This window comes from Callospermophilus lateralis, chromosome 16 (assembly GCF_048772815.1).
Source record: "Callospermophilus lateralis isolate mCalLat2 chromosome 16, mCalLat2.hap1, whole genome shotgun sequence".
Lineage (NCBI taxonomy): Eukaryota > Metazoa > Chordata > Mammalia > Rodentia > Sciuridae > Callospermophilus > Callospermophilus lateralis.
Genome location: NC_135320.1, coordinates 51,721,450 through 51,734,458, shown reverse-complemented (window position 1 = coordinate 51,734,458; position 13,009 = coordinate 51,721,450).

Genomic DNA, 13,009 nt, shown 5'->3' with positions numbered 1-13,009 from the left:
ATACTTCTTAAAAAGCTGGTGTAAAATTAGTATATGAATGAATAATCATTTAAGTGAACAGGAATTTGAGTGTGAATCCCCCAACCTCTATATTTCCATCCACCAACCTATATTTAAAAATAAAAATATATGAGGTTGAAGCTGTAATAAAAGCCTTCCAATAAAGAAAAGCCCAGGACCAAACAGATTCTCAGACATTTAAAGAAGAACTAAGGTCCTTCCTTCTCAAATTATTTTATAAAATAGAAAGGAAGGGAATACTCCCAAATTCATTCTATGAAGCAAGTACCACCCAGATACCAAAACCAGATAAAGACACATCAAGTGAAATAAAACTACAGACCAATATCTCTGATGAACATAGGTGCAAAAATCCTTCATAAAACATTAGCAAACCACATTCAGAAACACAATGAAGAAGATTGTACACCATGATCAAGTTGGATTTATCCTGGGAGTTCAAGGTTGGTTCGGCATACACAAATCAATAAATGTAATTTGTCACATAAATAGACTTAAGGGGAGAAATCATATAATCGTCTCAATAGATGCAAAAAAAAAAAAAAGCCTTCATCAAAATCTATCACCCATTCATGTTAAAAACACTGAAAGAACTAGGGATAGAAGGAGCTTACCTCAATATTGTAATAGCTATAGACAACAAACCCAAAGCCAACATCATACTGAATGGGGAAAAGGTATTTCCTCTAAAATCAGGAGCAAGACAAGGATGTCCACTCTCACCACTTTTTTTTTTTTCCTTTAGAGAGAGGTAGAGAGAGAGAATTTTAATATTTATTTTTTAGTTATCGGCAGGCACAACATCTCTGTTTGTATGTGGTGCTAAGGATCGAACCTGGGCCACACGCATGCCAGGCGAGCGCGCTACCGCTTGAGCCGCATCCCCAGCCCTCTCACCACTTCTATTCAGTGTAGTACTTGAAACTAGCAGAGCAAGTGGGCAAGAGAAGGATATTAAAGAGATACAAATAGGAAAGGGGTAAGTCAACCTATCTGTTTGCTGATGACACGATTCTGTACTTAAAGATCCCAAAACAACAGAAGACTTCTAGAGCTGACAAATTCAGCAAAGTAGCAGGATACAAGATAAACACAAAAATCAATACCTTTCCTATACTCCAACAATGACTCTGTTGAGAAAGAAATCAAGAAAACAATACCATTCCCAAACGCATAAAAAATAATAATAAACCTGAAAATAAATTTAAGGAGGTGAAAGATCTCCAAATCACTGAACACCAAAGAAAGCAACTGAAGACTTGAAAAAATGGAAAGAGCTTTCCATGTTCTTGGATAGGCAGAATTAGTATTGTTAAAATGGCCACATTACCAAAAGCAATGCACAGATTCAGTGCAATTTTCATCACAATACTGATGACATTCTTCACAGAACTAGAAAAAAAAGTCCTAAAATTTATGTGAAAGAATAAAAGACCCAGGAGAGCCAAAGCAATACTGAGCAATAAGAGTAATGCTGGAGGCATCACAATACCTGACATTAATCTATACTACAGAGCTTTAATAACAAAAGTGATATGGTACTGGCATAAAAACAGACAAATCCAGATAGACTCAGGTGTAAATCCTTTACAAAGATGCCTGTTTTAGTCAGCTGTTTTCATCACTGTGATCTAAAGACCTGACAAGAACAATTTTAGAGGAGAAAAAAGTTGATTTGGGTCTCACAGTTTCAGAGGTCTCTCCACACTGTTGGCTAGTTCTATTGCTCTGGGATGGAGGTGAGGCAGCATATCACGGTAGAAGACCCCAGTGGAGGAAAGCAGCTCAGGACAGGACAACCAGAAAGCAGAGACTTCTCCTCTCAGCAAGGACAAAATATATACCCCAAGGAATGCCCGCAGTGACGCACCTCCTCCAGCCGCATCCTACCTGTCTACAGTTACCACCAAGGTAATCCCCATCAGGGGATCAATGCGCTGATTAAGTTAAGACTGTCATAACCCAGTCATTTTACCTCTAAACCTTCTTGCATCGTCTCACACGTGAGCTTTTGGGGGACACCCCATATCTAAACCGTAATAGTGCAACAAACATACATTGTAGAAAAGTTAACCTTTTTAACAAATGGTGCTGGGAAAACAACATCCATATGTAGAAGAATGAAATTAAGTCCCTCTCTCCCACCCTGCACAAAAAAATCAACTCAAAGTGGATCAAAGATACAGGAATTAGACCAGAAACACTGCAACTTCTAGCAGAAAACACGCAGACAACATTCCAACATACTGGTGCAGGCACCAAGTTCCTTAACAAGATTAATCCTTAAAGTTCAAGAAATAAAACCAAGAATCAACAAATGGGATGGCTTCAAATTAGCAAGCTTCTTCACAGCAAAGGAAACAAGTGTGAAGACAGCCTTTGTAATGGGAGAAAATCTTTGCCAGCTCCTCTTCAAATATAGGATTAATATAGTTTCTCAAAAAGATTAATTTCTCAAAAGAAGAAATATAAATGGTCAACAAATACATGAAAATATGTTCAACATCCTTAGCCATCAGGGAAATGCAAATCAAAAGAAAACTGAGCTGGAGACAGTGGTGTGCACCTGTAATCCCAGTGTCTTGGGAGGCTGAGGCAGGAGGTTTACAAGTTCAAGGCCAGCCTCAGTAACTCAGTAAGGTCCTAAACAGCTTAGCAAAACCCTGTGTCAAAAATAAAAAGGGCTGGGGATATAGCCCGATGGTGCGGCAGCCTGGGTTCAATCCTCAGTGTCAAAACAAATTGCACTGAGATTTTACCTTACTGCAAGTTAGAATGGCAATCATAAAAATTACAAATAACAATGTTGTCAAGGATGTGGAGGAAAAGGTACAGTTATACATTGTTGGTGCACTGCAAATTAGTACAATCACTTTGGAAAGAAGTATGGAGAGTTCTTAGGAATGGAACCACCATGTGACCCAGCTACCCAACTCCTTGGTATTTATCCAAAAGAACTAAAATCAGGGCTGGGGTTGTGGCTGAGAGGTAGAGCACTTGCCTAGCATGTGTGAGGCACTGGGTTTGATTCTTAGCATGACGTATCAATAAATGAATGAAATAAAGGTCCATCAATAACTACAAATTTTAAAAGAATGAAAAAAAAAGAACTTAAATCAGCATACTACAATGATACAGGCACATGCCTATTTATAGCAGTGCACTTCATAATAGTTGTGGAACTAGTCTAGGTGCCTGTCAACAGAGGAATAGATAAAGAAAATGTGGTCTATATACACAAATGGAGTTTTAATCTCAACTATACAGAAGAATGAAATTTGTAATTGGCTGGTAAATGGATAGAACTGAAGAACATCATGCTAGATGAATGAAGCCAGACTCAGAAAGTCAAGGGTAGTATGCTTTCACTCATATGCAGGTGTGTGTGTGTGTGTGTGTGTGTGTGTGAGAAAGAGAGAGAGAGAGAGAGAGAGAGAGAGAGAGAGAGAGAGAGAGAGAGAGAAACTACAAAGGGAGAAGGTGAAGGGAGGCACAGAATTTCATGAAAATAGAAGAGAGACCAATGGAGTAAGGAAGGGGATTAGAAAGGAGGAGGAGGGGGTATAGGGAAGTACTGGGGAATGAAATCTACCAAATTACATCCATGTACGAATACCACAATGGATCCTACACACACACACACACACACACACACACACACACACTGTAATGCACCAATTAAAATAACAATAACAACAGGGGATCAGTAGAGTAGAACATGCAGACCAGGGAGAGGGAAAGGAAGATACTGGGGAATGAGACTGAGCAAATTATGTGCATGTACAAATATGGCACAATGAATCCCACCGTTAGCTACAATTATAATTCACCAATAAAAATAAATGATAAATATACAATCAAATAAAAATATAGAATTCAAAACTATCTCTTAGCCTTGTTAAAATTAGCTTGGTGAATTCTTAATGTATTTTCTCCCAGATAAACGGAGACATAATCTTGCAGAAACATTTAGGACAGTATGGGCCTTCCCTATGCAATTAATGCAGCCCGTTTGAATTGTCCAGTAAAATTCAGAATACTTGAACAGGAAGTCTAAAAAGAAAAACTCCATGTGACTGAATCCATGGGGAAGATCCATACTCCATAGCTGTAGCCTATCACAAACCAAATCATTATCTCTGAAGCCCTCAGCTGAGCTGAAAAGATTGTGGGGAAAGGTAAGGAGGAGTCTTTCTGATCTGCCTGCTCTACGAACTTCCAACTTCCAGGCAATCTGAAGGCAGGATGCATTTCTCCTCTTGAACTGCCTCAGGGTCTGCAAGATCAGACCTTTGTGGGAATGGGAGCCATGACATACTGAGGGTGTGCACGCCCAGGAGGACACTGTTTGGCAGATCATTTGTGTGCAACTAGTCAACTGTATCTTATTCCCCTTTTCTGCTCTCTTCAACACTCCTAAACCCAGTATTTATCAAACTTTAATATGCATACAATCCATCTGAGGGATCTTATAAAAAATGCCGATTCATATCGAGCAGATCTGGGTTAGGGCCAGAGAGACTCTGCAATCCTAACAAGTTAGCTCCCAGGTGATGCTCATGCTGCTAGCTCACGGGCCACCCTTTAAACAGCAAAGTCCTCATCAATGGTTCCCAGACAGTGGGCATCACAGTAACCCAGAAGGCTTGGTCCACCTCAGAAGATTTTAGTTCAATAAGTCTAGGACGGGGCCTGAGAATCTGTATTTCTAACAAATTCCCAGGTAATTCTGTTACAACTAATCCAGGGAATACATTCTGAGACCATTGCCTTAATCCACACTAACCTCCTCTCTACCTTGTTTCATAGAGACAATTGAGGCTTATAGGTAGGAGGTCCTGTGTAGGCTCCTGTGGAACTTGCTTTTCCCTCATTTCAGGATTATCACACTGACAGATGTTATTAAATGAGTACAGCTGTGCTGGGTATGATGTCACACACCTGTAATCCCAGCAACATGGGAGACTGAGGCAGGAGGATCACAAGTTGGAGGCCAGCCTCAGCAACTTAGCCAGACCCTGTCTCAAAATAAAAAAATACAAAGGGCTGGGGGAGCTGGGGTTGTGGCTCAGTGGTAGAGTGCTCCCCAGCATGCATGAGGCACTGGGTTCAATCCTCAGCAACACATAAAAATAAAATAAAGATATTGTGTCCACCTAAAACTAAAAAAGTGAATATTTTTTTAAAAAATACAAAGGGCTGATGGTTCAGTGGTTAAGCATCCTTGGGTTCAATCCCCTGTACCAAAAAGAAAAACAAAAAAGTACATGTGTAATGAACTAAAACATCAAGTGAAGCAAATATGTTTTGTGGACAATCCTCAACATTTCCTTTCTTCTGACAATAGCATCCTAATTTTCTTGTAGGGAAATCGCTCCCTCCACATTAATTTCACTTGGTAGTAACTATTCCCTGTTCTACTGTGAGCATATGACTTGGGCCTGACCAATCAGCTTGTTTCCTCAGTCACAGGCTAGCTCAAGGATAGGGCTGTGCCCCAATCAGAGCTAATGAGATGCACTAAGGTTCTTCCTGGGACTCTGGGATAAAAACTGAGACTTATTTCCACTTGACATCAGTAAGGAACACCTGAACCAAAACTGCAGTGACTATCTTGCTCCACAGGATGGAGGCTGTCAGAGCCAAGTGCCAAAGATAAAGGAGGAAAAGAGAAGACTTGACCTTGGTAACATCATTTAATACCTTGATCAAGCTCTACCCTAGGAGAATCATGAGCTAAATCTTCTTTTTGCCTAAGCTTGATTGGGTTGAGTTTTCCAACATTTGTGACTTAGGCTGTTCATATGTCCTCTTAGATCTCAGTAAAACAATTACTGGAAAAAAAACAAAAAAAGAGCTTTTCCTCTAGCCTCACTGAAGAGGATTGAGCTGGGTGGCTGCTTCTTCCAGTATTTAGTCCATGTGGAATCTCTGGGCTGATGTGGGTACTTGGTTTCCGAGTGAGAGGGGGCCCTCTCCTGGGCACTTCTAGAAATCTGGTACAGGGTTTTTCCTAGAGCCTGGAGCGGCCGGAACAGGCTCAGCTCACCTGGCTGATGGGAATCCCTCCCCTTATTTATTACAGGTGGGGGTCATCCAAGCAGGATCTCAAATGGGGAATACGTGTGCTTCCAGGTGTACAGACCCGGAGGAAAGCCACAGGGAGGAGATCTACCTATGAAATCCCTGTTTCCTGACATAGTTTAGCTAGCGTGGTCTTTAGGGTGCAGTTCATCTGTTCAACTTTCCCTGAACTCTGTGCAGCGTGCAACTTCCATTCGATTCCCAATATCTGGGTGAGCTCTGGATGACTTCAGTGATGAAGGCAGATCCATTGTCCAACCTGATGGACAGAGGCAGACCATTCCTGGGGATGCTTTCCTTTAACAGAGCTTTAGTCACTTCTTAGGTCGGTCTGTTCTGTCCAGAAGTCCATGTGGGTAGGGCCTTGTTATGGTTTGAATGTGGGATGTCCCCCAAAAGTTCATTGTGAGAGACAATACAAGATGGATCAGAGATGAAGGTTATGAGAGCCTTAACCCAATCAGTGAATTAATCCCAATGGGATTCACTGAAGGTGGCCAGGGTGTGGCTGGAGGAGGTGGTCATTGGGGGCATGCCTTTGGGGTATATATTTTGTATCTCATGAGTGGAGTCTCTCTGCTTTCTTTTTTTTAAATTTTCTTTTATTCATTTATTTGTTTATTTTAGTTATTGATAGTCCTTTATTTATTTTACATGGTGCTGAGAATCCAACCCAGTGCCTCATACATGCCAGGCAAATGCGCTACCGCTGAGCCCCAGCCCCAGCCCCTCTCTGCTTTCTGATCACCATGTGAGCTGCTTCCCTCTGCCACTCTTCCATGATGTTCCGCCTCACCTCAAGCCCCAAGGAATAGAGCCTGCCTTGTATGGACTGAGACATATGAAACCATGAGCCCCTAAGTAAACTTTTCTTCCTCTACAATTGTTCTAATCAGGTCTTTTAATCACAGCAGAGAAAAAAGCTGATTACAAGAGGCTTCTCCCCATCCTGAGTGGGTGCACAGCATGATCAACAGGTATTAGTACCCTCTACTTGGTCTGACTTAGTGAAGTCAACCTCTATGTCTTCACAAGGTGAAGTCCCAATGACCTGGACCCCTAGAGGATGAGCTGGATGCTGGTTAGCATTATTTTTGGCACAAATCACATACCTCTGGCTGATTTGGTTGCTCAGAGTAAGAAGTTTGGCTATGTAGTAATACCTGCTAGGCAAAGCATCCAGTTTATTTTCCTAGGTGACCCATTTCCTGGTGTTGAAGAACCACCTGACCTCCCAGACTATGTGGGATGAAAACCCAGTGGTCTGGCAGTATCCACCGTCCCTCAGAAGTTTTTGTCCTCCTTCTATGGTGACCTATTAATGTTCTTCATTAGCGTACTTTGGGTAGTCTGGGAAGCTTACTCTAAGGCAGCCAGGATGCCTTAGGGGTGATGTCCTGATGCTGAGTAGCTTCTTTGGCCACCTAATTGGCCATTCTGTTTCCTCTGTTCACCTGGTTGGCCCCTTTCTGGTGCTCAGGGAAGTGCAGCCACCTATGCTGGTTTCCAGACTGCCCCTAGGAGTCTGAGTCTTCCTTCTTTGTTTTTTATTTCTTTACCTCCTGCTGTCAGAGGTCCTCTTTCCTTACAGATGCCCCACGCACATGCAAAAGGGCAAAGGCACAATTAGTCAGTGTAAACGGTGACTTGCTGGTTAGCATCATACTCTAAAGCTCTGATCAGGGCCCATACCTCTGCCCATTGGCTGACCACCCCTGAGGCAGCACTCCTGCTTCCACCACACATCTCTCTGGGGTTACTGTGTCTCTGGCATCCTTTGTCCATCCTGTAGGAAACTACTCCCACCTGTGAACAGGGTGAGATCCAGATTCTGGAGAGGCTGGTCAGTCATTCAGGCAGACTGGAATAAACTCCAGCTATCAGGCCTTCACAGTGGTGAGCAGGGGTCCCAGTGCCCAATTTACAACCTTCTCCAAAGCCACAAACCAGCTAGCAGGAAGGATGCAGGATTTAGAGTGTGCACAGGTTCCAATTTTACGCAGGGGTTTCTCACCTAACAGCCCTTGATGTGGGCCATCTTGGCACTGATCAACCATTGGTGTCCCTTGAGGTCCATCAGGGCAATTATAGCATGGGGAACTTTTACATGGATATTCTGCCCAAGCATTAGCTTGTTAGCCGCCTGAACTAAGATCACGTGGTTTCCAGAGCTCTTAGGCATAGGAGCCATCTCACTGATACAGGTCCAATGTTTTGATAAGTAAGCCACTGGCCACCACCACCAGGGGCCAAGTTCTTGGGTGAGGACCCCAAGGGCAGTCCTGTTTTACTCTGCCATAAAGAGGTTGAATGCCCTTGTTATGTTGGGTAGTCTAATAGCTGGTGCCAAGGTAAATTGCCTCTTAATCTCCTGGAAATCATAGTCCTGTTTGCCATTGTAGGGGGTCATTTTCCAACCCCTTGGTGACCTCATACAGTGGCTTAGCCAGCCCTGAATGCCCAGGGATCCAGATCTAACAAAAGCCAGCTGCTCCCAAGAACTCTGGTATTTCTCTCTTTCAGTTCAACAACCATCAGGGGTGAATTCTTGGCCAATCCCAGCAGGTTGTTTTCTCTCCAGACCTCAGGGAATTCTTGAAGTAGGAAGGAAGGATTTTTAGGATTTTTAGTGGTAGCCTGTTTTTAGCATAGAGCCTCCATTCATCTCAGCATAGTGTGACCTGGGTTCTTTTCCTAGGGTCAAGCAGGTGGGACCATCCGGAGTGAAGGTGATCTGGGCTCCCAGTTTTGAGAGATGATCCCTTCCAAAGATGGGAACCAGGCGGTCTGGCAAGTACCGGAAGTTAAGCAACACCAAATATACCCTGAGTTGCAGGTGCAGGATTTATAGAAAGGTCTAGTTGTCTGTGTGCCAGTTGCCCCAATTATGGTAATCTTTGGTCCAAGGAATGGGGCAATGGGCTGGGTGACCACAGAATGTTCAGCACCCATGTCAACCATGAATGTCATTGGGTGGCCCCCCTGTCATTTTGACCATGTTCTCCCAGGGGCCAAGGATCAGAGCGGCCAATCCTCCTTATTCAGAGTCCATCCTGACCAGGACGATGAGACTGCTGGTGCCAGGTTCCCCTTGATATCAGCCTTCCCGATTCAGCAGAAGGTTTTTCTGAAGGATTTAGCCTTTTTACGGTTTAGGCATTCATTTTTCCAATGGTCTAGTTCCTTGCAGTAAATACATTGGTCCTTCTGCATTGGGGGGCAAGTGCGGGGGGTAACTTCCAGACATCCCGTTCTTGCGAGGTGGTTCAGACCACCTGACTGGATCCAGACATCCAAGTGCTATCTATCTCCAGGAAGGGCAGTTTCTGTTTCATGTATCTGTCTGCCCCTCTCTGTACATCTTGATCCCAGTTGATAAAGAGCTTGTTAGCCACCTCAAGCAGCTGAGAAGTGTTCATAACTGCAAATCCATCTAACTTCTGGAGTTTCTTCCTGATATCTGGACTGGATTGGGCCATGCGCTGATTCTCTGGGACTTCTGAATCAAGTGATGTAAAAATTTGAAAGGCTTCAGAGCTTTCTGTAACACTCCAAAGGAGGTTTTTCTGGCTTCTGGAGTACTGTGGCTGTTTGAGACATGCTGACGGGCTTCTTTGCACCTGACCGGAGCCCTCAAAGGAGGGCAGTTCAGTATTGTTCAAGCTAGTTGCGCCCCTCTTTGGAGTTGTGGTCCCAGGCAGGGTCCTCCTCTGGGGCTGCTGTTCATGCCTAGTTTTCATCATCTACTGCTTGTGCTGGGGCCTGTTCCCAGAGCCATTTTGCAGCTCCTCTCAAAACGTGTCTCCTCTCCTTTGTATTGAAGAGGGTGAGGAGGAGCTGATGGCAGTCTCCTCAAGTCGATGGGTTTGGAAGATTGACTCCAAGAGATCTATTAGTGATTGGGGCTTTTCTGAGCTAGGAGGAGTATGGTGCTCCAGTTTGGTAATGCTAAAGGCTGATAGTAGAAAATGGAGCACTCCTCTTGAATGGTGCTGTCTGCATTGACCTGTAGGGGCCATGAGTCATGCACCAGGGCAGCTGTAGAGTTTGTGTCTACTGGATGGATCTGAGTCATCTCCTCACAGGTTCTAGACTAGGATCTTCTAGACTAGGGTGGAGGTGCGGATGCAGCCAGCAAGACACATGGCGGGGGGGGGGAGGGTATCAGGTAGTGAGGCTGGTTGACTGGGGGCCCATGGTAGAGCAGTGGGTATGTAGGATGGAGGGAGCAGCAGCTCCTCTTTGGGGCCCCTTGATGGATGGCTTTGGCAGGCTTTGGAGTGGTTGTGTTTCTGGTCAACACTGGCCCTTGGAGTTAACACAGAATCCCACCCATGAGGGCAGAATCTGGGCAATCTGGAGCCAGGAATATATGTAAGGAAACTGATCCAGGTGGCTTGGGACTCCAGTGACAATGTGGTAAACGGCCTCGATGGTGGGGACTTCCTTCTGGAAGTCAATCAACACCAAAAGCAAGGCCATATACAATCAGAGTGCAGAATTGGCCCTCTGTCAGCTTAATTCCATAATCCCCCAGTAGCCCCCTTTAAAATCCTCCTTCCCTTAGCAACTCAGGAAGCTAAGGCAGGAGGATCACAAGTTCAAAGTCAGCCTCAGCACCTTAGCAAGGGCCTAAGCAACTTAGCAAGACTGTGTCTCAAAATAAAAGATAAAAAAAGGACTGGGGATGTAGCTCTGTGTTTAAGTGAACCTGGGTTCCATCCCTGATACCTCCCCACTCCAAAAAAGGCTTTTATTCAAATAATTACACTGATACATCTAGTAGGGTGACATTTTTCAGGTTAAGCTGGAAATAATACAGGTTTAAAAATAGTCCTAAAAGAGAGGAATTTACTTTCTTTATAACATGAATAAAATTAGTTTTCAGTTCATTTGTTTGTTTGTTGTTTTGCTTTTTGCAGTTGAATTATCTGGCCAAAGAGAATGTGTCCCAAAATTGCTTCAATGTACCCTGGCCTAAAATTTTTAAATAAAATTTAACATTTGACTAAATTAAAATTAGTGCTATATCCAAAGGAGAAGACTAGGAAGGGAAATGAGACAAGGTGACAAAATGTAATGGGGTATCCTGGATTGGATCCTAGAACAGAAAAAGATCATTAGTGGGTGTTTGGTTTGGATCTGAGGTGTTCCCCAAAAGCTCATCTGTGAGACAATGCAAGGAGGTTTAGAGGGAAAATGATTGGGTCATGAGAACCTTAACCTAATCAGTGACTTGATCTCTTGACAGGATTAACTGATTGTTAGCTGAGGACAGGTAGGGTGTAGTTGGAGAAGTTGGTTCCCTGGAGGCATGGCCTTTGAGGTATATATTTTGTATCTGCAGAGTGGAGTCTCTCTCTGCCTTCTGATCCTCATGTGAACCACTTCCCTCCACCACACTCTTCCACCATGATGTTCTGCCTCACCTCAAGCCCTGAGAAATAGAGTCAGCTGTCCATGGATTGAGACCTCTGAAATTGTGAGCCCCAAAATAAACTTTTCCTCCTCTATAATTGTTCTTCTTGGGTCTTTTAGTCATAGCAGCAAAAAAGTTTGATTAAACAATGGGAAAACTGGTAAACTCTGGAAAGTATAGGCTTTATTCAGTAGTGTTATATAATTGTCAATTATTTAGTTTTTAACAAACGTGTCATGGCTGTTTAGCATTAGTAGAAGACACATATGGGGTATGTGGAAACTACTACCTTTGCAACTTTCCTGTAAAGCTAATTATTTCAGTTATTATTGTGCTGCTGGTGAGTGTTCTCTTGGCCTGGGGCTAATGAAGGTAGATTAGTATCTCCCCAGGGGAAAAATATCAGGAGATAGAATCCCTACTCCCCTCCCCAATACCTGCAGAGACAGTTAAGAATAGCATACTATGGTACCTGACCCTTCAGAGGTTATTTACCTGGTACATCAGTTATCACTAACTCAGCTGAGAAGTTTAAAAAATGTGTGGCACGATCTGTCTTACACTGATGTTTGAAAGCAAATTTACAAATACTTTGAAGGATTTCACATCACTAATGAGAAGACTACCTTATGCTGAAAGTTGATCAGCTAAGATATAAGTAAAACTGACATAAAAAAATAAGAAAAAAAATGAAGTTTCCAGGCTACGGTTATAGATCAACTGTAGAGCACTTGCCTAGCACATGTGAGGCTCTGGGTTTGATCCTCAGCACCACATAAAAATAAGTAAAATAAAGGTATTATGTCCATCTACAACTAAAATAAGGCTCAAAAAGTGAAAAAAAAACACAGAAGTTTCCACATTGACAATAAGACTCCTATTATGCACATGTCTGCAGTGGGGAGACTACGGAATGGTTTTAAATGTAGTTAATCATGAGGATGATAGTGATGACTAGGGGAAATTGTAAACAGGTGGAAGGAACACACTAGATGATAGTGAAAATGTGTGATCAGTGTGGCCTTCACTACGCACACTTATCAGTGAACGTGAGGTTATGGCAGTTTCCATAATTAGAGACTGCTTAGATGGAAAGCCAAAAAAACGATCCATATGGCCGAGGGAAAGTCCTTAAAGCCCTTAACCCTGTTCCTGCTGGCATGGGACATCTACCCTGGCTTCTACTGAGGACAGGCAGATTCTCCTCTCCTCTAGGAGGCACAAGAATCACAGGTAACCCTGTTCTGAGATTTGTGTATGCTGAACTTAACCCTGAATACAATGAAAGGTTTACAAAATATTTTACAATCTGTACATATTCCACTACTTCATTGACTAGTTTATTATTTAAGTAAACTACACTATTTGTCCTAACTGGTGTTCCAGACATTTCACTGTAGGAATATTCATGTTTGATTGTGATGTGTTGCTTTACCCTTGCCAGGGCTGTTATATAACAAACAGCATCTCCACGTGCATGCCACC